At 39.4% G+C, this 25,783-nt stretch overlaps 1 long non-coding RNA gene across 3 annotated transcripts in view; it reads left to right on the forward strand.

The window, feature by feature from the left end:
* The window catches only part of LOC110350730 (uncharacterized), a 65,584-nt gene that overhangs the window by 4,541 nt on the left and 35,260 nt on the right, over nucleotides 1-25,783 (forward strand). For all 3 annotated transcript variants that reach the window (XR_002397515.2, XR_015441722.1, XR_015441721.1), the window contains exon 2: nucleotides 2,886-3,009. This is a non-coding gene — a long non-coding RNA (uncharacterized LOC110350730). The remainder of the gene's footprint in view (nucleotides 1-2,885; nucleotides 3,010-25,783) is intronic.

Raw genomic sequence — 25,783 nt, forward strand, 5'->3', positions numbered from 1 at the left:
TAAGCAGGAAGGACAGGAGATCAGGGACCAGAGAGTTCTGTCTCATTAGTGGATTGAAGCCAAAGTTGAAGATGTATCCTCCCACACACCCTGGGCACTTTCAGATACTCCCCTCCCCAGATTGGGTTGGGGGCCCTCACCCCACTTCTGCTTTTTTCAGCCTGAACATTTGGAGGTTCACCTCCAGCCCCTTACTGATGGGGCCCGCTCCTCCCCACGCGAGCGACCTGCCAGCGGACTCTTGCACCCCCACCCTCCGCTGTGGAGGGTTTTTATCTCCCAACCTCAGATGTTCACTTGGCTGCCCAAGCTTCTAAGGCTGTCTCCAGCCTCCAGAGCTTCTTTACAGCTGAGCCAGGTAGTGTAGACTCCAGGCTCAAGCATCAACTTCCCCACCTTGAAATTCACAGGATACAAGAGAACGCCTGCCAGTCCCAAGCTTCCCTCATCTGCCCCTCTCTGGGCTCCCACAAACTGGAGGTAGGTGATCAGTTATGGGTACTACTCGCCTCCTGTACAAATCTTGCTTAGATTGTCTTTAGAATAGAAAGTACTGTAATTGGGGCTGGGGATTTAGCTCAGTGGTTCTGGCGCCTGCCTCACAAGTGTAAGGTCCCAAGTTCCATCCCCGGTACCAAAAAAGAAAGTACTGTAATTGGTACTTAGATTCTCGGGACATCAGTAGAAAGAGTACATCCCATTTTATCTGCCTGAAATACATAGTCACTTATAACTATGAAGATGGATATTACCCACATCTTTCCCAATGTGTGTAAAATGAAGTTTGATATCTTTTTAATACCTGAAAATATTTTTATTGCAAGGTCCCTGTTGAGTAAGCATTTGGTGCAATATAAAGTTCCATCACATTTGCTTTTAATGACCTAATTATGGCATTTGAGCCTCTGCAGGGCTGATTGTTAAAAAATTAATATCCCTCCAAGTGCACTCCCGTTATTTGGGGGGATCTTAAACCTGTATGTGTTCCACAGCCTCCATGCTACACCGGGGCTGCTCCTGGCTCCTCTCCCACCTGTCCACACCTGCTGTCCGTGGGGCCACAGCCTGGTTATTACTGCTCTCCGTGGATCTGCATGCAGGAAGCCAGATGCTCCCAAAACTTCTAGTCTACCTTGCCAACACCACTGTTCTAACAGGGACAGAGGGATAGCTTCTCTCTGGCTTAACATCAACTGCTTTGCTCAGTGTGGCTTGGATTCTGCCTCACAGATCTCCCCCAGACAAGTCTGCCAGTTTCACAGCATGGCCCTCCTGAAATTTTTTCAAATATTTAAACAGTATCTTCAGTTTCTCTCCATGCTCTCCTCTGAGGGTACTTAAGTCTAGATTCTGAAGCTGGACAAGTGTCAGGACTTTCATGAGGTGACTTGAAGTTCCAATATTGGCTTGGGGAATGCACCAATGTGCCTGAAGATCAAGGCAAGGAGCATCCAGAGGCTGCAGTCATGTAAGCCACGAGTCAAGAGGCCCTTTTACTCTTTAACAGGAACAGTTTAACCAGCTTCTCACATTTTGTCTTTGCCGGTTTCAAAAGTGTATATGTGGCTTTCTCAAATCTAGACATGATAAGTGACAGGGATTAAGACTGGATTGGGTTTAGCAACATAAAATATAACAGATCTCCATTTTTTCAGAGAAGATGCCATTATCGGAGCCTTTTTGGGAGATGAGGAAACTAAGGCATAGAGTCAGTAATGAAGCTGGCCATTGGCTAGGCTGGGGTTTGAACTCCTGTAAACTAGATCTTAACCAGTATGTTTCACAGGTTCTTCCATAAAATGGCCAGAGACTATGCTGGTCATTCAGGGATGAAGCAATGACTGAAAAAGCTATTGCTTTTGACTTCAGTGTTTAGTTCAACCATACCTTTCTATCACTTGAAAGTGGTCCATTGACTGTATGGCACAATCTCCTTAATGGATAAGAACAGGTGTTTACTTGGTCCAAGTTGGTTCACCCTGGAGTTGGGATTTGGATCCCACAGAAGAGCTGCCCCAGTGCCCACAGCTTAAATTATTCTCCCCATTTCCTTCCTGTGGGGTTTTTCTCAAGTCAAGGGTAGCGTTGTCGTATCAGAAACATTTCCAGTGACCACAGGTATAAGAGTCAGGTAGCTCTCAACTTCATTTCCAATGGAAACAGTTTATCTTCAGCCTCAAACATTCATTATCTTCCACTCATGCCTTTTTGCTGTACTGAGACATCTAACAAAACTGTTTAATCGCTTAATAGTTTGCACTATTGACCTCTAACTGAGGTTACTTTGTCCCGATGTCCAGTTAATGCTACTTTAAGCATCCTAACTAATCTTGTCAAGAGTGAAAATATGCAGCTCCCATTTGACATCTTACAGAAGAGAGCCAGCACTTTTTCCTGCCATAATCCCTGCAATCCTCTAACGTGTTAGTTGGGGCACACCTCACTGGAGCAAAGGGCCAGGTAACCCCGATAAAGAATATCTGATTGTCTGAAGTCTCCCTACTTCTCTAGAAATGGAGCTTCTTTAAAGCCTGCCTTTGTATCCCATTTTCTACTTACCAACCAGAGTTCGGGAACTGTATCTCTTCTGTAGCTGGGGCCCTTGCATTCACCCTTCCCAGGAACAGTAAAGAAAACTTGGGTTCCAAGAAAGAATTCTGGGGGTCTCAGTGGACAGTTGTACTTCAGAGCACAAGATCCCAGAGTCCTGACTTGAAATCATGCCTAGGACATTCAGCCTGGTTATGACTAGGTCATTCTTGTGCCCTTCTTGGTGGCAGGTGAGCCCATGACAATGAATGATACCTTGCAAATTCTTGTTTCTGTTCATCCACTCCTACTCTCTCCTCCTGCTCATTCACTTGGACACTTTTCTTTCATCCCAGGCAGATGTGCAGCATATATTTCGTATGCTGTGGAGGACTTGGGCTTCTTTGAGAAACAATGGCAAAGTTCTGAGGAACTACAATGAAGAGATGGAGACATGGAGTGAAGAGAGGAGCATTAGGGGTAAGATATTTGGGAGATAATAGGGAAGCATTGGGGATTTAAGAGATCCCTGGGCTAGAAAAAAAAATCTAACTTTTTCCTTTTCCTTTTGTCATAACTTGAACTGCAAGCATTTGATTTGGCTCTGTATAGGAAATATAGTTCATACCAGAGAAGCCCTTATTTCTAATATTTAACCACAAAAGAAGTATAAAAACAGGTATGTGTGAGGGTCAGTTTTATGGGTCTGCTTGTGTAGTTTGATGTCTCAGTTATTAATACTGAGGGTTGCTGTGAACATTTATTTTGTAGATGTGATATCTACACTAGGGCCGGGGATTTAGCTCAGTGGTTCTACCGCCTCCCTTGCAAGCACAAGGACCTGAGTTCGAGCCTCTTTACCAAAAGCAAAACAAAAAGCAAATATCTACACTAAATTGAGTTTATAGAAGCGTTTATGCTGGATAATCTATGAGGGCCCCATCTACTTGGTTTAAGGGACTTCAGAAGAGAACTGTGAGGAGGAGGAAGAAAGTCTGCCAGTGGATACTGAGTTGGATCTCCATCTTCTCTCTTTCCTCCTCTTTACCATGGTCCCACCCCACCTTCACCTTTGACCATGTGCGCAGCAGCAGGGCATGAGCATACATTTTTGTTCTGGCTGGAAACGCTTCATTAACTTACATGCAGCAACCTAGAAACTTCATTGTACTTTATCCAGAGGTCTTTCCCACTCACTCTGGGTTCAAGATCTTTCTATGGAAGCTTGCAGCTTAGTGTGATATCCTACTGTAATTTACCCACAAAAGTCAACATCAGTCTCATCCTTTCTTTACCAAAGGTCACAAGGAAATGGGACAGACTCTTCCCTTCTAAGAGTATAAGGTGTACAAACCGAACCTCACCATGTTTTTACCAAATTCCCCCCTTCCTTCCAAAGAGCTGTTATCAAATTGGCTCAGTTATATTCAGTATTCCAAAACATGTTAGATTTGCCATTTCCACAAAAGATAGAGGCTTGGTAGGAAGAGTCCTCAGGATTCCTGACAACACAGATGCAGTCAGTCACCACTCCTGAGAATTATCCTGCTAGCCTAACCTTGCTCTGGGTCCCACCAGTCTTCATTAACTCCAAGAAATCTTGACATCAGACCAACTGACAGTCTTGGGATTCCTCTGTCTTTCTACCTAAATTGTACAGGCCTCATTTCATGGCTCTGAATCAAATCAGACACAGGCACACACGTTTTATCCCAGAAGTTAGATTTCAATAGAGTGGTAGAATCTCCTCCTACTGTCTCTGGTCTTCTAGCCTGAGGCTGTTCATGGTGCCTGCTTACCCAGGGACACTCTTGGTGCTTAGGAACCTTTGCTTAATGGTATTTTGTGCATTTCTCACTTCTACTTCCATTATCAACTTCCTGAAGCTTTCTATTTTGGACAGATATCATTCAATAGGGATAATGCGACCTTATGGTTTATTGTCCAAAACCAAGCATGAAAGGGAAAGCTATGGAGAGTTATGCCAGGTTGACACATGCATATCCCAACTGTCCTGAGTAAACCTGGATGTACTCTATAAATATGTACTATGTGGGACAGAAGAAAACCGTTTACTGTTGTTCTTCTACTGTTCAGCTTCTTGCAGTCTGTAGCTTAGACCTGCTTAGTCTCGGATTAGAGGTCCATCTTAGGTCTAAAGAGACAGACCCAGATGTTGTGGCCATACAGAAAATAGCATAGTAATTCTATCTAAAGAACATTAAGAGCTAAATATCTTAAGAGTAAGATCTCATTTTAACTGTATATGGAGTAGATACTTATTCCCATTCATTTGGCAGGTGAGACAACTGAGGCAGCGCAAGCCTAAGTAGCTTGTGCAGGGTCACAGAGGTGGCTGCTTTTCAGGAAGACAAGGGCCCCCAGCTACCCTACATACAAACTATTATTACAGGTTTCTCATGATCTACAGCAGTGATCAGCAAATTGTATATATAAAAGGCTAGTAAGTAAATATTTTAGGTTTTCAGGGACATATGGTCTCTATGGCAACCACTTGCTTCTGCCATTGTTAGCATGAAAGCAGCCAGAACAGCGTGTAAACATGGCTGTGTTCCAATAAAACTTTATCCACAAAGGCTCCTGCCATTTGATTGAGCTGGGTGATGAAACTATAAATTCTTGTCTAGCATTCAGGTCTCCTTAGGTCAAGTCCTCAGGGCAAATTGTTTCTGAAAATAATTTGTAGAAAATACTTTTAGGCTGGACATCCATGAATGTGGAGAAAAGGGAATGCAAAGATGCCAGGGGGCTGAGAGCAGGAGAAGATCTAAGGTATAGAAATAGTCACCCCACTTCACTCACCCCTCCTTCTACCCAGAGGTAGAAAATCCCATTTCAAAGTAGGTTTGGCATGTGTGTATGGGAAAACTGTTGCTAATTTATAACTGATGAAATAATAAACTTCCAGGGACTTCTTGGAACTTCCCTTGTTAATTCCAAATATTCCAGTAATGAGGTTCCAGAATCAGCCCCCGTGATCAGGAAGTCAGGACACTGCTACCACGGGACGTAATGAGTAAGCCTTAAGTCCCGAAGTTTGATTATTTTTGGAGTGAATCAAGAGGCCAAGAAATATACTTTGCAGGAGGGAAAAGGTAATTGGAGCCTCCAGACTAGCAAATGTAGAACAAACGCGAACTCTGTTCATAAATTTTCAGTTCTAAGCTTGAGAAGTTTCTCAAAGAAATGGGAAAAGAAAGAGCCAAAGAAAAGAGTGTAGCTCCTCTGAGAAATCAAGCAGGCAGCAGGCTGCGAGGAGGGCCAGGAACCAGAACACTAAAACCCCCTCCTCAGGGTCCCCAGCCAAGACCAGTTCCTTCTCTCTCTAAGGAGAGAAATCCCACGGGAGTGAACATACACCACTGGGAGACAGCTGGTAGAATCCTAACCAAAGGTAGCAAAACTATGGACAAATCCAGTGAAATTTTCCACCAGAGTAGGAGTTAAATGTTAGCATTGGAAGCTTTGTGTGATGGTGCACATCTGTAATACCAGCAATCTGGAAGACCAAGGTAGAGTCGCAAGTTCAACTCCAGCCTGGGAAAATTAGTGACTTCGTGAGAACTGTCTCAAAATTTAAAAAATAATAAAATAAGGGGTTGGATATTCAATCTCCATTACTGCTAAAAAAATTGCACTCAAAATCTTTAATGAACAAGATGAATTATGAAAAAATGTTGGTTCTTGAAACCTTTTTTTTTTTTTTTTGTTACTGGGGATCAAGCTCAGCACCTTGCGCTTGCAAGGCATTTGGCAGCACCACTGAGCTAAATTCCTGGCCTAGCTCTTGAAACTTTTCTTAGATGAATTTAAAGGAATCTAATTACAACTCAAAATATTTCTTAAAGTCAGGCCTTGGCAATGACCTGTTCCAGGAACTGTGTTTCTTTTGTTGTGTGAAGATCAGAGTGCACTTAGCTGCAAACCTAGTTTCCTGTTAATCAGTTCACTTGACTGATGAAGAGATAGAAAATACATGATGGATAAGGGCTGCACTATTTTACAGTAAGCTTTTTCAGCAAGTGTAAGGAGTGTATTCTAAAACAGTTTATAGTACACTAAATACCTAAGCCAGTGAGAGTCATTTATTATCATTATCGATATTCTGAATTGTACCTAATGATATGGGCTCTGCCTTCTATGCAATTGGCAGGACAGGTTTATTCACAACAATGTCACCAGCCACAGACTTTTATGACTTTACAGTGGCTACCATGCCCCTAGAAAATAGAGGGGTCTTTCAGCTTGCTTAAGATTTCATAGAATAACCATCATATACACGGCTTGTTGTTGATCAAGGGTTATGCAGTACCTGCCTGCAGTTATTCTGTAAGAAAAGTTTGAATCAGACATTTGACCTGTCCCAACATCCTTTCCTGTTTCCCTGATTCCCCTCACCAGAAGCACCTGCTTTAAATGTTATAGCTATCTCTGTGTGCATGTAGACCTCTGTATGTAATGTACCTTGAAAAGAAAAAAATATGGCAGCATACTTTCTACATTTTTCAGCTTTTTTCATTTAATGATATCTCTTAGATTTCCATTCATATCAGTTTATATAGAATAAGCTTATTCTTTGGTTTTTACTTTTTTCCAAAGGGTTCAAACATGTTAATGTATTATAATTTATTTTTCTGTTCATGGATATTTTGGATTTTATAAACTTTTATTATAAAACTACTGTTCCACAAATGTCCAGGTATATATGTAATTTCTCATGTGATTTTGTGAGCAGTATAAATTCCATGAAGCAGCCAAGTCAAGGGATATATCTAGATTGAAAATTTAATAGATTTTCCAAAATTTACCTGTATAAAAAATGCCAAGTTTTATTTCCATTAGCAAAGGAGGGAAATATGCATTTTTATAGACCCTCTTCAAACTCCAAATTGATACATGTCAATCTTACATATCACAGATGTTATACCATAGTTTTAATTTGCATATTTCTTGTGATAAAGTTTATGGTGTTAACACCTCTTCATAGCTTTAACAGACATGGCATTTCCTTTCTTTAGCATCACGAAGGGGTTTATTAGGCAGAATTTTAAAGGACACACTCAGTGATGTGGATCAGTGGTGGCATACCTACAGTGCCCATGCCACAGCTGCCTGTTTATTACTGAAACCTCTAAAAGGTTCACCATCAGTAATAGCATAGGGCCTTAGAGAAGTACCCTAAGGTTTGGAGCTGGTAATTTTTATAGGTTTTTGACTGTAGAAATCTGTTGAACTTGTGACTCTATTGAAAGTTTTCTCTTTCCTTTTTTTTTTTTTTTTTTTTCTTTTTTTTGGTACCGGGGATCGAACTCAGGTCCTTGTGCTTGCAAAGCAGGCTGAGGAACCACTGAGCTAAATCCCCGGCCCTGAAAATTCTCTCTTGATCTTGGTTTATGAGCAAAAGGATAGCCTGCCCACAGAAAGATAATGGTTCATTTGACAGGTGAAAGGTAGGAGCCCTACTAATTATTTTAAGATATTTTGCATAAAAACATTTGTTGAATTTTCTCATGTTTTTATCTTAAGATCAGGTTTTTGCCCTTTACTTTATCAAACTTGCTAATTTATGGACTTAAAGTATCTTTAAGGTATTGTGTGTGTGATGGGTCTAGAAAAAAAATAAGTATAACCCTAGAGAATGATATGGATAATATTGGTTAACTATTTATCTTGAAGTTGCAGTCTTCTTAAAAGTATAATTTCTACGTACAATTTTCTTCATCCTCTCTCTACCTGTCTTCATTTCTTCTAGCTTATCCCACTTGAGTTTTGACCCCTTATTCTTAGGGGGTGCAGGGAGGCTGAGGGCCCACGTTTTTCTAACTTCTTCAGACTGAGGAGGGGTGTCCTGGTGCCTAAGCCAGAGGTCAGAAGTCTCACCCTGACTAATCTGAAGGAATAAAAGGAAGATAAGTTTTGTCGTATGATGAACAATCATATTTTGATAGTCTGAAAAAGAGGGCAGGGACACTAGCAAGTCATTGATGCTTGAACTTGATTTTCTATCAATGTTACGCTAGGGCTAGAAATTAAATTATTGATGAATTGTAGCTCCAAAAAATGGTACAAATCAGTCACATTTGGCACAAACCTTGTATCTTTAATACTAGCCTCTGTTTTGAAGTCTTTACCCAAATATAACGTTGGAGTTTAACACCATACATACTCCTCACCATTTGTCATAGAAATCTAATGTTCTCTTACTTTATTTATACAAATTGTGAGTAAGTATACTAAGCACTCTTAAATTTGCTATATTAAGTATCTAAGTAGAATATATTTGTTTGCAGATGTATCTTATAAGTGACTAGTACCAGCCTTTAATCATTAGAATACTTCCTAGATTACATAGTGTTTAGGTACATCTGGCTATCATAATTACATAAGAAGCACATAAACATAAGCCTGAAAACAGCTATAATTATAAGCAATTTTGCTAAAGATTACTGGTATGGCAAGGTGTTCTCGGAAGTTTTGTATTTTAGAGAATGTGTACACTTGCAGAACATAGATGCATTTAATATACCAAGAGGTTAGGAATAATTAGGAGTATAACTATTCTAGAAATTTTCTACATATATTAACTTAGATTTTTACTCTTAAGGCAAAATTCAGATCATTTTTAACAGATTCACATATTGTAACAACACTGACAAGAATTAAAAGATCTCTTTGTATCTCTTACAAGTTTAGAAAACAGTTTTAATGACCAGAAATACTTATTACTCAAGATATGAGTGCATCTCAATTATATAATAAAACCTATACATGTAGATCAAGTTTTAAATGACAGGGCTGGACTTCACCAAGTTTAAAGAGCAGAGATGCCAAAATTTTTTATCACTTTAGTTCTTGGTCTGATTACCAGAAGCATGTAACATTAAGGAAAGTAATTTTTAGTCTGTGATATGAGATTGATATATATATTTTTTTCAGTTTTATCATTTATATTTTAATGAGCTTTTATTTTTTCTAAATTTTCAGATTTTATCATTTTCAGAAGTGCTTTCTGTTTTATCCTAACAGTGTATATCCTCATATTGTTTATATTTTATGCTTTCAATCTTTATGTTTAAAACATTTATGAATGTAGAACATATTTTTTCCCCCAGTATGGGGATCAAACTCAGGACCTTGTGCTTGCAAGGCAGGCACAGTGCCACTGAGCTAAATCCCCAGCCCTGAGGAACATGTTTTAATATAAAGGCAGAGTGAATATCCATTTTTTCTTTATGTAAAGATTAACATTCACCTTCTACTCAGTAATTCATTTCCTCCTCAGTAATCCATCCACTGTTATATATAAAATTAGTATATGCATTTAGAGCTATTACTATCCTTTGTTTTCCATACTTTCCAAATTATGATTTTTACAATAGTTTGAAATCTAGTATGACTAGTTCTATCTTCTTTTAGATTTTTTCCCTGCAAATTCTGCTTATTTTTTTCTTTATGAAACTCTAATTTTCTTTTTTAGATGCATTTTATTTCCTGAATTATTGCATGTTTGAAAGTATTTGTCTTTTTCGTTTGCACTATAGACAGTTTAGTTACATATAAGATACTGTTTGCTTTTTTTTTTCCTTGACAATGTTTTAACCACTGTCCACCACCCTCATCTCTTATACCATGAAAGTCTATATATGCATATGTATGACATATCTACAAGCGATGTGGCATGTCTATGTAAGAAGACTGTCGGTGATACATGATCAAGGAACAGTTTACTGGGCACTTCCTGAAACTTTCCTTGATAACATCAAGTATTCCAACAAGGACTTCACAAATCAGGCTCTGCTCTCAAGGGACAACACCGTTCCTGCAAGGTTAGGTGTGAGTGCTGTCACACAACACTGCTGTCTTTGATAGCATTAAACCACTCTGTACAATCTCAGTCATGTGTCATGCAAATAGGCATGCACATAGTATGTATGCATAAACATGTCTACCATTCATCTGTGAACATACATGTGCATATACACACACACACACACACGAGTGAGAGTTTTAATGCAAGGAGAAAAATTTTTAAAACTGCAGCTCATACCTTTCTAGGAATTATATATTTCCTAGGGATATTTCCTTAGCTTTGAAATGCAGTAAATTATTAATATATGTTATTATTGAATGCTTTGTTAATTTTTCCAGGTAGTGAGTACTTCTTAAGCCTATAGATGCATATTGTTTGACTTATGAAATTTTAATAAATCACTTCTTAAACAGTATGATCTATTTCATTATTTCAGCTTTCTTCTTTGGAAATATACCAATACTACATGGGTTGAATCTTCATCTATTTCTTATTTTTCCCTAGAGCTTTACATTTTTTTAGTTTTGTTTATTTTAATCTGTCCATGTATGTCTTGGTTTTTGACAAAGGCTCTTTTTCTTTGTGCTTTTGGAAGTATGGGCCTCATTTTGGGGGGGCAGGGGGCTCATTTTTTGATGAGTTTTTTATTTCACCCCACTCCTATGGTGTGCCAGCTCAATATTTTCTTCTTATTGCATTGCTGTAACTTTTAGGAATGTCTGTAACAGTTCCGGATTTTTTTTTTAACTTAAAGGCTTATCTTCGCTACTACTGTGGTTCACTATTACTGTGGTTGTTTTCTTTTCATACCAAGGTATTTTGTCATTTCTTTTCTGTTCTGTGGCAACATTCTTCTGGTAAGTGTTCTGATATTTAGAAAGAAAAAAAGATTTCGTCCTTAATCTCGCACTTTAAAACCACAGTGCCATTGGTATTTCTTTATCCTACCTTCATAAATTCATTTATTGGAGAAGTATCTGACTGTGGACTCCATGGTAGCATTGTGCTAGCTGCTAGGGAAATGATGATTAACAAAACCAGACAGGAACTCTGATTACATTGATGGGAGAAGATTTTCTTTAAAAATTTTAAAATCCCTTTCCAGGGATTACATACCTTTACCTGTATTTCCTAAGGATATTCTACCTCATGTTTGTCAGTTATTTATACAAAAAAGAATTTTTTTCACTTGTAAATATATGATTTGTGTTAGCTTTCCATGACTGTGACAAAATAACTGAGGTAATCAATTTATAAGGAAAAAAGGTTTATTTTGGCTTACAGCTTCAGTCCATAGTTACTTGTGGTCATTGCTATTTCATTTGGGGTAAGACAACACATCATGGTGGGGAGTTTTGGATGTAGAAGAGCTATGTTCATCCTGGCACCTGGCAACCAAAGAGGGCCAGGAATGGGCCAGGAACGGAGGATCCCCTCCAAGGCCAAGCCCCTGCCTGCCATGACCCAAGTTCTTCCCGCCAGGCCTCACTCCCTGAAGGATCCAGAACCTCCAAGCAGCACTTCAGGGTCATGACAAAGCCTTTCATACATGATCCTTGGGGTGGCATTCGTTAAAAGTCTAGCAAATTTTATTCAAACTTTCTGGTGATCTTATCCTTGCTCTTCTTGTCTCTATTCTCAGCAAGGAATTCCTATAATTCAAGATAAGCAGTAATTAATGTTATTGGACAATCATGGGCAAGAAAATGAAAACAATGTATGACCTCCAGTCTTTCAGACCAAGAAAGTATATAATGCCCATGACAAAGGCCTGTTTTGATCCTGTAGAATATATTTCCTTACCAATGATATGCTAAAACTCAGCTTCGACTAGCATGTTTTCATTAACTCAAAACCATCTAAAAATGTTTAAAAACGCTCCAGCATGCTTTGCCTACTGACTGTGCACTGCACTAAAAATGTGTATTATTCTTTGACCCTCCTCCAACAGAGCCACACACTTTCTTTGAGATTTATCTCCAGACTTCTGATGGAAAGGCAGTGCTTTAGTATGTCTAACCAAATATAAACTATGGAACCATTACCACAAAGTATGGAGGCAGACTTGGAGAAGAACAGACTTTCCCTATTAAGTGTATACAAGTGGCTGGGCATGCCAGCAATTTATCGGAAAAATTAATAGGTCCTCTCTGTGACATTAAATAGTGTTTTAACAACAGTGCACTTGGATTCCACACCAACTTGCACAAAATAAATAGCACTGAATTGCCTAACAAGCAAATGAGAATTTGTCTTCCAACTCAATTTAAATTACTCTGAAAGATAAGCAAACCTAAAAAGCGAATGGAGGAATAAATCCCTATCTATGGTGTTCTATTTGACACATCTGTAACCCCAGTTGTCTTTGGGAAAATAAAGTCACGTAATTTATTTTGTATTTTTCCATACACCAGTCATTAGAGCATCCTCAGTAAATAGCATTAAATGGAATACGATAAGGTTATAATATTGTCATGAGTGGTCACAAGGGGAGAAGTATTGGATGTTTCCAGAGAGGGGATGTGGTGGGTGGGGGACCACTTGTTTGTGTGCTGTGCATGAAGGAGAGTAAGAGGGGAGACTGTGAGTTAATATTGGGGAAATAACTAGTAAGAAAACTGATGGACCTCAAATGAGGTGGCTTGAAACTTTTTATATAGCCAATGATCTGTTTACCCACAGAAATGAATCTATTCACATTGGGAGCTATAAAAGAGAGGGCAGAATCTTTTAATAGCCACACACACACACACACACACACACACACACATTATGAACTCAAGAGATGGAAGGAAGAATATAGTAACGAGGCCTCCCAAAGTTCTAATATCACAGTGGACTCAATATCCAAGAGTATGAGTTGAGGGCATGGGATTTAGGACAGATGTGAGATAACGTATGCAGGTGACTGGATTCACTCTGGATTGACATTAGGTTATGCTAAGTGGGTGAAGAGGCAGCAGGGATGGACACATTTGCAAGAAAGTGCTTGCTTGCATCCATGGAGCAGGCCCTCTAGGCTGATGCACACAGATCCAATAAAGGAGAGGCTGACTGGTGGAGAGGGAAGGAGAGATGGTGCTAGAAGACGCAGGCTGGACGAAGTATTGCCATAGGGAAAGTTGAACAGAGGAGCTAGGTGAGCCAAGGGTTACCTGGGGAAATTAGCTCTTTCCATTGGAGATTTCGGAAACGATGCAGTTTCCATTAATAAGGTTCAGGTGTGAGGATAGACGTAGCTAGCTGAGGTAAAGAGGATGAGACCATCACTGGGAAAGATAAAGTCAAGGATCACAAAGCAAGAGTTGTGCTAGTTAATCAGAAGGTGCTGAGATGAACAGGGTTCCCCAGGTGCTGAAGAACGTGAGTAGAGACAAAAGGAGATTCAAGTAGGGAAGGAGGTGGAGACAGGAAGATAGTCTGAGCCTGAAAGGACTAGAGGGGAAGGGAGGATGGGAAATAATGTAGAAGTAACAGTGCGGAGCACATATCCGCCTCTGCCCCGTGTCTGTGTGGTATAGGATGCCCAATAATCACTTTGCCCACAACTCCTCTGGTCTCTCCCGCATTGCTCAGGAAATTCAAGAGTCAGTTCATTGCACGATGCTGCTGTCCTGTTCACTCACCGCACGTGGCTCCAGTTGTGTCCCAGGACAGTGTTCAATTGGGAAACAATGGCATAGTTGCTTCTGGTCCCATGAATCTGCTGCCCAGATTTGCTGCCTGAGCATGAGATGCTACATGAATAGTCTGAGCCTCTTAACCCTCATTGTGCTTCAGAATCAATGTGGTTGCTGATTAAAATGACAATCGCCAGGTTTCGAGTCCAAAAACTGAAATTCAGAAGGGTTGGATACGGAGAATTGGTATTTTCAACCACCACCCCCAGAGACTCTCTACTGGGGTACATGGACCACCTTTTTTTTTTTTTGGTACCAGGGATCGAACTCAGGTCCTTGCACTTGTGCAGCAGGTGGTGAAACCACTGAGCTAAATCCCCGGCCCAATAAATAAATACTGTAAAGGCTTCAGTTACTTTTTTGTTGTTGTTTTGGTACTGGAGCTCGAACTCGGGACCTTGAACTTATGGCAGGCGCCAGAACCACTGAGCTAAATCCCCAGCCTTGGACCACCAACACAAAAGTGGAAGAAGACATTGTCAATTTGACATGGTAGTTCCCAGATCAGCAGGGGCCCCAGCTCCATCCTCCTTTCTGCCCTACCATTCTAGCACTGCTTTCATGGCTTCTACAGCTCCAGCCTTCATAGCTGAATTGACTACCAGAAGAATTAAAAAGCAAAGTAGGCTAGTAAATTAAAATTAATCTTCTCTGCTAGCTTTCTCTTAACAAGCCTTTCTACCGTCCCCACAACCAGTTTCCATTTGTTACTTACTGGCATAGGGCTACAACCAGCTACCAACATAATGGAAAATATAGATATTATTTCAGGTAGCAATGTAGCCAATCCCAAGCCCAAATTGTTTTACAAAGTAACAATGGAAACTGGATATTATAAATTTAGCCATATACACCTTGAAATATGATATGTACTGCATTATTTTTGCTAGGATTTCCCAAATAGACCTATATTTTCCAAGATCTTATAAACCTTATTTCCCAAATCTATAACCAAGTGACTCAAAAAATACTTGTGTTATTTCATAGTTCTGGAGACTAGAAATCAGAGATCAAGGTGTCCATATGCTTGGCTGCTTCTGAGGACTCTGAAGGGAGCATCTGTCCTTTGCCTCTCCTCTCTTCCCTCTGGTGGTTTGGTAGCAATTTCTGGCATTCGTTGTCTTGTAGAAACATCATCAGTGTCTGTTTTCATGTCCACGTGCCTGCCCTCTGTGATTGTCACTGTGCCCCAGACCCCCCCCTTTTTAAGGACACCTATAGTCGTACTGGGTTAGGGACCCCCTAATAAGTATCTTAATTTGATCATCTGCAAGAGCCTATTCCCAAATAAGGTCATATTCACAAGTAGGTAGTGTTAAGACTTCATTATCTTTTGTGGGGATATAATTCAAGCCATAATGCAAACTTTGCAACGCTTGTGGAACTTCGCAGCCCAACCTCCCTCTTCTATACTCTTACTTCCATGCTCTTGCAAAGGCAGCTTTTAGTCCAGTTTATACCTCCCATCTCTGCTGCTTTACCATCTCCAAAGCTTAGTCCTCAAAACCGGAAGCTCAGTGCCTAAATCCTTGGTTCCCTCAATGTTCATTGCATTGACACAGCCTCACCTGCCCTTCACCTCCAGCTCCTTCCTTGCTACCTTCTGCTTCAGCACATGTCCAGGACCTAGACACTGCTGGCTACCTGCACTTATCAGCCTTCCATGTCCATCTGCAGGATACCTGAGGGCCCACTTGCTGCACTGGCTGATGTGTGGGGTTGTTTCACAGCTTGCTTCATTCAACTCCTGCCCAGCTCAGCGTAGCAAAAGCATGAGACCCTCCTTGCTAGGCAGAACTTTTTTTCTCCTAATAAAACAGCTCTCACTTAAAATTAAAAAATTCATTACCCGTGGCTCCCCAAATTGGCTGCTAGGGTGGATTATACTGTTTCAAACAATGGAGGATGACATCAGGTAGGGATTAAGGAGCCAGTGCTCTCATCAGAAGCCAGTATCCAGCTTGGATTCACATGGTTTCTGGAAATAAGGGATTGAGGGGAGAACAGGGCATCCAAGAGAATCTGTGAAGGAAGAAGTAGCTCTGAATTAAGTATTGTTCAGTGTTTTCCGGGAGGTATTGGTAACTTGTTAAATATTAAGTAGAAAAATGTCCATCTTGCTGTTACAGGCACATAGCAAGGGGAGGAAAGGCTGATTTTACAATCTCTCACATGGTAGGAGGGGGATTAGGGGCCACAGAGCTGGGATAATTTCTTAGGAAAAGAAGAGTGGCTTCCAGAGAAAGGTTCACAGATGCTGCCTTCTAATTAAACATTTTTAATTTCAGAATACAATTTTACAGACTTTCTACCTGCAAATGAACGACTCAGCCCACATGTTGTCTTGCAGGCTACTGCGAAGGGAGAAACCTTCCATGGCTCATGCCTTGCTCTGTGCACCTCATTCTTCTGCTTTGTGTTGCCAGAAACCAAAGAAGGGGAAATACAAATTAAAATAAAACACTAGGTGTCCAATATCCATTTCCAAGTTGTCTGGGACATAAAATGAGACTATGTTCCTTAAGGCAGGAGTAAGTTTTACAAGCTGTCCCTACTACTTCTGTGAAATGAGCAAGAAAATATCAGGGATTCTGGTCCATGAGCCCATGGGATTATCAAGGATGGCCGTGACTACCTCATGCAAAACACCGTTGTTAGGAACAAGAGACTCTAGGCAGCTATCACTCTCTGCCAAACACATGTTTGAACTAAGCCCAGACACACCCTTAGTGGTGTCACAGCAATACTCGGGTAGTTACTGAGAATTAGATTTGATAACATATTCCATACCTTTCCTAGAGTGTCGGTTTTACTTAGAGCCCAAGCAGGTTAGGCTTGGTTAGAGCTAGTTAGATCTCCTCAGAGATAGACACAAGAGTCTTTAAATTGTGAAAGATCCCACCTTCTTGCTTTATGACATAACGAACAGGATTAGTTTTATGTTGCCAAATAAGAGTGCCGGACTATTTTCAGCCTAAATGGCTCATGATGGTTACTTGTAACATATTCGAGATGGCTTGAGAAATGGCATTGAAGATTATCTGGAAAGAAAAACAACATTTCTTGACTTATTAGCACCATGTATTGTGGGCGTGGAGGAGGTGAGAATTTATTCCCACACTTGGTGCAGCACAAAAAGGGATGGGACAGAAGTTTGTTTAGATTGCGGAAATGAGACTAAGAGCCGAAATCAGAAACCCTCTGGCTTTTAGCTAGTATCAGAGGCCAGGGACCTCATTTACATAACTCCATGCAGGTACTTGTAAAGGGGCTAAATCCAAGGAAATTAGGTTCTTCACCTTAGTCCCCGAGTTTCCATCCTTGATCTTCATGGACCAGGGATCGGGCTAGTCAGAGAAGGCATAGAATCATCATGTCAGCCGGTGCCCTCAGGACTGGTAATGCACTCTGTTAGTTGACCCTTTCTACCAAGCTTAGTTCTGTGGATACAAGGGAGATAACTGAGGAACACTTTTTTTTTTAATTATCTGTGATTGACAGATCATAATTGTAAACATTTATGGGGCACAAAGTGATACTTGGATAGATGTATGCGTTGTGCCATGATTGATGCATTGTGCCATCAAATCAACTACCGTATGTGTCACTTCATTGACCTATTATTTTTATGGTGTGACATTTGCAACTTAGTAATTTTGAAATATAGAATACATTAATATAGGCAACAGCCATCCAGGTGTGGAATACACCTCAGCACCTACTCCTCATGTCAATATGGAAATTTGTAACCTACCAGCAGCAAGTCCCCATCTACCCTCTCTCCCACTTCCTGCTCATAGTAATCATTTTTCTGCTTTTACTTCTGAGTTCAACTTTGTTATTTCCCACATTTAAGTGAAATCTTGTGGCATTTGTCTTTCTGTGGCTGGCTTATTTCATTTGGCACAATTTTCAAATTCATCCATGAGGTCGCATATGATAAGATTTCTCCAAGTTTAAGGCTGAATAGCATTCCACTGTGCATGTACCACTACTCGGCTATTGATGGGCCTGTAGGCTGTTTCCCTGAATTGGCTCTTGTGATTATTGCTGTAGTAGATGTGAGAATGCAGATGGCCCCTTGTATTTTGATTTCAGTTTGTTTGGATATATGCCCTGAAAGAGGAATTTCTGTATCCTATTGTGGTTCTGGTTTTTAGCTTTTTGGGAACATCTATACTCTTTTCCATTATGGTCGTACTAATTTAGCTTCCTGACAACAGCCTGAGAGTTCACTTTTCTCTCTACACCTGATATCTTCCATCATTTTCATAATAGCCATTCTAACAGGTGTGAGGTGATATCTCATCATAGTTTTAATTTGTACTTTCACTCTTCATGTATTTGTTACCCACTTACATGTCTTCTTTTGAGAAATGTTTGTTCAGTCCTTGAGGCATTTTTAATCAATTTGATTTCTTGCTATTGGGTTCTTTGAGTTCCTTATATTTTAAATATTGACCCATTATCAGATACATGTTTGAAAATACTTTCTCCCATTTTGTGAGTGTTCTTTGTTAATTATTTAATTTGCTGTGCAGATGCTTCTTAGTTTTATGCCATCCCATTTGTATATTCCCTCTTGTTGCTTGTGCTTTCAGAATTATATCCAGAAAGCCATTGCTCAAATCAGCATCACAGAGCTTTTCTCTTAAGTTTCCCTCTAGTAGTTTCACAGTTCCAGGCCTTATATTTGTTTTTGAGTCAAATTTCTATATTATGCAAGATAAGAATGTAATTTCATTCTGTATATGTATATCCATGTTTTCCAGCTCTGTTTATCGAGGAGACTGTACTTTCCCATGTGTGTTCTTGGCACAATTGTCAATAATAAATTTACTATAAGTGTGTAATTTTAATTCTCAGTTTTCTACTCTTTTACATTTGTCGATACTTCTGTTTTTATGCCCGAAAAATGGTGTTTTGATTAAAATTGACTTATAATATCTTTGGAAATTAAGGTGATACTTTTAGGATATTCTGTTTTTGTCAATATTGTTATAGTTATTTAGATTCTTTTGTATTTTCATGCAAGTTTTAGTAATATTTTTTCATTTATGTGAACAATGACATCACAATTTGAGTAGGAATTGTATTGAATATGTAGATCATTTTTGGTAATATGGACATTTTCACAATATTCTTCCAATTCATGGTATGGAATATCTGTTCAATTTCTTCCATCGATGTTTTATAGTTGTGTAGATATTTTATCTCCTTGGTTAAATTTATACCTAAATATGTATCTTTGTTTTTGTTGCTATGATAAACAGGATTGTTATTTTGGATTTTTTTGATATCTCATTACACAGAAATGCTACTGATTTTTGTATATTAATTTTGTATCTCACAACTTTACTAAATATTTTTTCTTTTTGAAATTTTATCAGTGCACATTTGCAGTACATGCATTTTACAGTCACCTTAGGGAGGTGGTACATGTACATAATACAGCTTGTTTCTTTTTTTACCCCCCTTTTCTCCCTTCCTTCTCTTCTAGTTCCATTTTCTCCTTTTTCATTTTATTAGTTCCAAGAGCCTTTGGTGGAGTTCTAGGTTTTTTCTATATACAATATCATCAATAAATAAAGTTTTACCTCTTCCTTTGTATTAATAAGATGACTTTTATTTCTTTGTCTCACCTAATTGCATATTTTCACTCCTCTCTTGAAAACAAGTGATGGTGAGAGTGGACATCCTCGAGTTTTCCTGATCTTAGAAATCTTTCAACTTTCCTCACTGGAAATGATATTAGCTATGGGTTTTCTCTATATGGCCTTTCTGTGCTACAGCACATAACCTCTGTACCTAATTTTTTTATCAAGAAAGGGTGCTAAGTTTTATCAAATACCCTTTCACGTCTAATGATGACTAGGTGATTTTTGCCTTTCTTTTAAAACATGGTAGATCACATTTATAGATTTGTGGAAGTTGAAATATCCTTACAATCCAGAGATACATCTCACTTGATCATGGTCAGTGACACTTTTTAATGTGTTCTTAAATTTGCTCATATTTAAAAATTTTTGCTTCGATATTTATCAAGAATACTTATAATTTACTTCTTTGTAGTGTTCTTGTCTGGATTTGGTACCAGTGTAATCCAGCATCATGTAAGTGTCTTAAAATCATTATATCACATCAATATATGCACTTCAATGTTCATAGCAACACAGTTTGTAATAGCTAAATCTTGGAAACAACACAAATGCCCATCAACCGATGAATGGATAAAGAAGATGTGGCTTTTTTTATATACTGGAGTACTACTCGGCCATAAAGAAGAATAAACTTATAGGCAAATGAGTGCACCTACAGACTGTACTTTTAAGTGAAATAAATTGGACACATATGTGTAAATAATATCATATTTTTTCTCTGGTGTGAGAAACTGAAAGTGTAAATATGGACTGAAATGTATGAGATATTATGAAATAGAAAATATTCGAATAGGAAGGGGCACAGGGGAGGGGAAAAGGAAAGAAGGGAAAAGAAAAAAACTCAAAAAGAAAGATAAAATGGAAAGAAAGCTCTTGTAAATAAGAGGAAGAAGGATAGAAGGGAGGGGAGAGGAATGAAAAAAAATAAGAATCAAGCTACATCATGAACAGGTACAAATTCCATGTGATGAATGTGATCATTATGTGTATCTAAATTGTACCAATAAACATAATTAATGATAAAAAGTACAGCAGAACCATAAAAAATGAGTCTGAAAGTATCCACTCTTCAAGGTTTTGGAATAATTTGCAAAGAACTGGTATTATTTCATCTTTGTAGAATTCAGATTCTAAACAATCTGGTTTGGACTTTTCAAGAGATTTTTATTGCTGACTCAATATTCATTATTGGTCTGTTCAGATTTTCTATTTCTTAATGACTTGGTGTTGGTAGCTTGTGTGTTTCTACTAACAAGAATATACCTTCTGTAAGCTTTTGCTGCTGATGGATAGAATGTTTTTTTAGGTCAATGTTCTGTTAGGTCATTTGGTCTAAATTATTCAAAATGCAAAGTAATTAGAACCCTTGTAAAAGTTTACTCTGGTTATTGTGATGGAATTTGAGTGTAATCAAGCAGAAACATAGAAGCTGGGAAATGTGGCAGTGTTGGAGAAAAACACGGTACCTAGAGTAAAGAGTACACAGAAGTGGAGATGTTAGAAAGTACTAGAGCATGGTGTATTTTAAAGGTGACATTTTAAAGTCCTTACCAAAGGGTTGGCTGTGGGGTAAAGGAACAGGTGTATTTTGGCATTTCTAAAAAGCCTGAGCATGTGGAAGTCTATGAACACAAGAGGACAAAGAGATCTATGAGAAAGGAGTCATCTGGTAGAAGAGCAAACCAGGAAGGGGAGGATACACTCTAAGGTACCCTTTCCCCTGGTGAAGCATCTCTTTGTATGACTCCCTTTCCTGAGTGAAAGCTGGTGTGTGCCTTACTTTTAACCAATAGGAAATGGAGAGGCTGTGGGATGTCATTCCCATGATTATGGTATCTTAAATACAGTTCCACATAAGCAGACTACAGGGGGAAATCCTCCTAAGAGTCTTGAAGGAGCAAATGTTCATGTCAGAACCAGTCCTTGGCAGGGTCACTAGCCACGGCACTATGAGCCACTTCTAGAACTTCAGACAACACTCAGGAGGAAGATAGGGCTGTCAGTTACACAGCCACAGGGAAGGGAATTCTGTCCAGTGTTGGGAGTAGATTCTTCTCCTGTGTGCTTGATGATGTCAAAGGCAAGTATGGTGGTACACGCCTGTAATTCCAGCTCTTGGGAGGCTGAGACAGGAAGATCACTTTAAGTTCCAGGCCAGCCTGAATTACATAGTGAGTTCAAGGATAGTATATAGAAATATACTAGTATATAGCATATAGAAATATATATGAAATATATAGAAAGACTTTGTCTCACAAAAAAAGAGAGTGTTAGAGTTATTGAGATTTCAGTGTAATTGACATCTTAATACCCTCATGAGACCCTGAGCAGGAGACCCAGCTGCGCTGTCTGAACTCCTAACCAAAACTGCAGGACAAAAACCACTGTTGCAATTTGTTAGGCAGTAACATAAATTACTCAAGACAATAAGTCGCATAGCCTTAGCCCTCAAAGAAGAGGGTGAGTCCACATTCAGCATGAAATGGGTCACAAAGTTTGGTCCCTTATCCCCATTCAGTACCCACTGAACTCAGCAAATCAGAGTAGGGCAGAGGGAGTAGGGCAGAGCTGGAAATGAAAATTTAAAATGATACTTGAGCATCGTTCTTCTTCATTCTTCACCATGAACAGCTGGAGTCTTGGAGGCTCCAGTGTACCACTGAGGCCCCATGAACATAGGGAGACGTAGGAGAAAAAGGCAAGTCTGATGTCTCACAGAGGTGTACCTCAGCTTCCTCAGTGCCAAGCACCCAAGTGAAGTGAAACGGGCCATGCTTCGCCATAGAGGCAGCAACCTCTAGTGGAGTGGTCACCCTGTCACCCAGTAGTGACACTCTGGGGAGATGGAATCAAACTGAGCTGCACATCATAAGTGAGGACACACAGAGTACTGGTACAGACAGGTAACCAAGTTACCTAGCAGACTGCTCTCAATGCAGTGTGAACAAAATGTCATTTTATTTTTCTCCAGCCACTTTCTTCAAGCAACTGGCAGCAGATCTTTCTTCCTTGCCTAGTGATGATATCTCACCCTGGTCCTGGGTCTTCATAGCATCTCATTTCAGGTTTTAAAAAGTCCAATCCAGGGCCAGGGATTTAGCTCAGTGACACTGTGCCTGCTTCACAAGCGCAAGTTCCTGAGTTCGATCCCTGGTACTGAGAAAAAAAAAGTCCAATCCAATTTAACAAAACAAGAGTAGATCTTATAAAACTCAACTTTCTCTTTTTTCCTTTGTCTTGGTTTATAGATGAGCATCAAAGAGAGGGGATCTACAGTCCTGATTTCTTTTGCTCACTTATGCTACCCCTTTTGTCTCTTCCAGAGCTGTAGAAAGAGGTATAGAAATTGGAGGGAGCAAAAGTAAAATGTTACCTGAATAAGTGCTTTTTAATAACCTATAACCAGAGCCTCTGGGTGGCAGCAGCTCAGCTATTAGCGCCTTCTCATGGGTATAACATGTGTGTAAGCTGGTTGGAGGCTCCCTCAGTGAGCTCCTTTGGTTACTGATGGGGGTTCTGTACTCTGTCTGGTCTCTGGCACACACCCTTTGCTCTTGGTTCTGCAGCAACCCCTGAAGTGTTAATATCCTGGCAGAAATCCCCTTGGGATGGGGCCTTTCCATACAACTAACATAAGCCTGCCTTCAAGAATGTCCATTGGTCCATAGCAAAACTGCATTTTGCTACACTAAACTCTGCAAGTGGAACTCAGCTCATGGAGTTTCTGCCTGGTCTCTTGCCTTCTATTTCTCTGGGTGAATGTAGAAACTCACTGTGTATTCACAGATCATCCTTAGCCTCTCAAGGTTCCATGGCAAGTTCCCCAAGAACCTCTCTACATTCTGCTTTTGGGCTGCAGAAGAGAACACATGGATCCCACTGTTCAGCCATCAGCCTTCTGTGGATGGGAGAGCAAGATGGCCTCCCCTCTAACACGTGACCATGAGCCCCATGAACCATTCTCCTTCCTCCTACATGCACCTTGGGGTAGGGGAAAACTCTCTTCCTACCTCTTTTTTACTATTCTTAGAGATTTCCCTCACAATTTTGATGTGATGTATCAGAGGCATAGTTTTGAAAGTTGTTTTAAGGTCTTTATTTGCCTCTGGTAATTCTTGAATGTAACTACAACTTTTGAAAGTGGGTCGCTGATGCTCTAAGAAGTTTCTCTTGAAATGCTTGGTGCTACTTAAAAGTCTTCCAATATTCACTCAATTTGGAAAAAAGAATACAAATTTGATTACCCCTCTAGGGAGAAGAGAGAGATAAGGCTGGATTCCCTTTTTGAGAGCAGAGCTCATCATATATCAAGGAAACCTGGATATTCACACGAGAAATAATACCACAAATGACAATTTTTGTGTAGAACTCAAGAGTAGTAAATTAGTTGACTTTAGAATGAATTATGTTCTGTAATTAATGGAAAGCCTAAGTACTATATATAGAGCATGCCAAAGAGAAATATTGGGATACACAAAAATGTAATTTGAATTTATTATATTTATGAAACAATATATCAGAGAAGCAAGGTCCCTATTCTACCATTGTAGATGTTAGTGAATAAAGCTAATCTGAAAATAATTTTTTTTCTAGCCCTCCCTTCACCCCCTCTACCCTTCCCTATTTACAAAGACTTTATTTCCATTTTTTCCATTTCTCAGCATTTTTCCTTTCCCTTCTTTCCTTTCCCCTGGCCCCCCCACTACCCCTACCCCTCTGGACATTTTCTTCCTATTTTGCACTATCAATTATTCATTCTAATCATTGGTACATTTTAGGTATACAATATAATGACATTCATCATTGGAAATTTGCACCTTTACATAATCTCTCTTGGTTCTTATTTTTCACCCTTGCCCAGCCCTCCCTTCAACCCCTCCATTCCTCCCTATTTACAAAGATTTTGTTCCTATTTTTCCATTTTCTCATATTAATCCCATTCCCTTCTATCCTTTCCCCTAGCCCTCCCACTTCCTTCCCCTTTGCCCTTTTTATTCCTATTTCACATTACCTATTATACATTTTAGTCCTTATTTACACTTTCAGTTTCTCACACCAGAGAAACTATTTGGTATTTATCCATGTGTGTCCTATTTATTTCACTTGAGAGTATTTCCTCAGTGTGTATCCACTTAACTATAAATGTCTCTAATTTCTCATTTTTTATGGCTGAGTAGTACTCCATTTTATAAAAAAAAACCCACATTTTCTTTATCCAGTCTCCAGTTGATGGGCATTTGGGCTGTTTCCAAGTTTTAGCTATTACAAACTGTGCTGCTATGAACATGGGCACACATATATCACTGTGGTATGATTCTTTTAATTCTTTGGGGAAGATCCCCAGCAGTGGAATAGCAGGGTCAAATGGGACTTCCAGTCCTAGTTCTTTGAGGTATCTTCATCCTGATTTCCACAGTGGTTGCACCAGTCTACACTCCCACCAGCAGTGGAGCAGGGTTCCTCTTTCCCCACAGCCCTGCCAGGATTTGTTATTCGTTCATTTCATGATAGCAGCCATTCTTTCTGGAGTGAGGTGGAATCTCAGCATTGTTTTCATTTGCATCTCTCAAATGACCAGTGATGTTGAACATTTTTTCATTTATAATCTGAAAATAATTTTAAGTGGAAAGTCAGTTAAGATAAAGTCTCAGATTTTACTTACTGCATAAAATAGAAAGAAAATAAGAAACATTCCCCTTTTCCTCACTTAAATAAGCAGAAAAATTGTTAGATTCTGAGCTATTCAAGAAAAACTCAGAAGAGGATAGCATACATGAAAACTACTTTGATGACAGTTAAAAGAAACATAGAACAATGCTTCACAAAAGAAGACATTTATGTATATTAAATTTACTGATTTACTGATGAAGCTAACACGTGTTTATTTTGATTTGATGGAATTTTCAGTAGAGTTTCATACTTTTCCTCAATGATGACAAGTAAGGGTCAACTAAATTTCTGGAGGTAAATTAGTGTGTGTGTGTGTGTGTGTGCATGTGCGTGCGTGCACACACGTGTGTTTAAAGCTTTTCAGAACTGTCCTGTCATAAGCTCAAATACCTCTTTAATTCCTTTTCTTTAAT

Source organism: Heterocephalus glaber, unplaced genomic scaffold (assembly GCF_053883595.1).
Source record: "Heterocephalus glaber isolate CG9 unplaced genomic scaffold, H.glaber_assembly_v1.0 deba00001531, whole genome shotgun sequence".
NCBI classification, from domain to species: Eukaryota; Metazoa; Chordata; class Mammalia; order Rodentia; family Bathyergidae; genus Heterocephalus; species Heterocephalus glaber.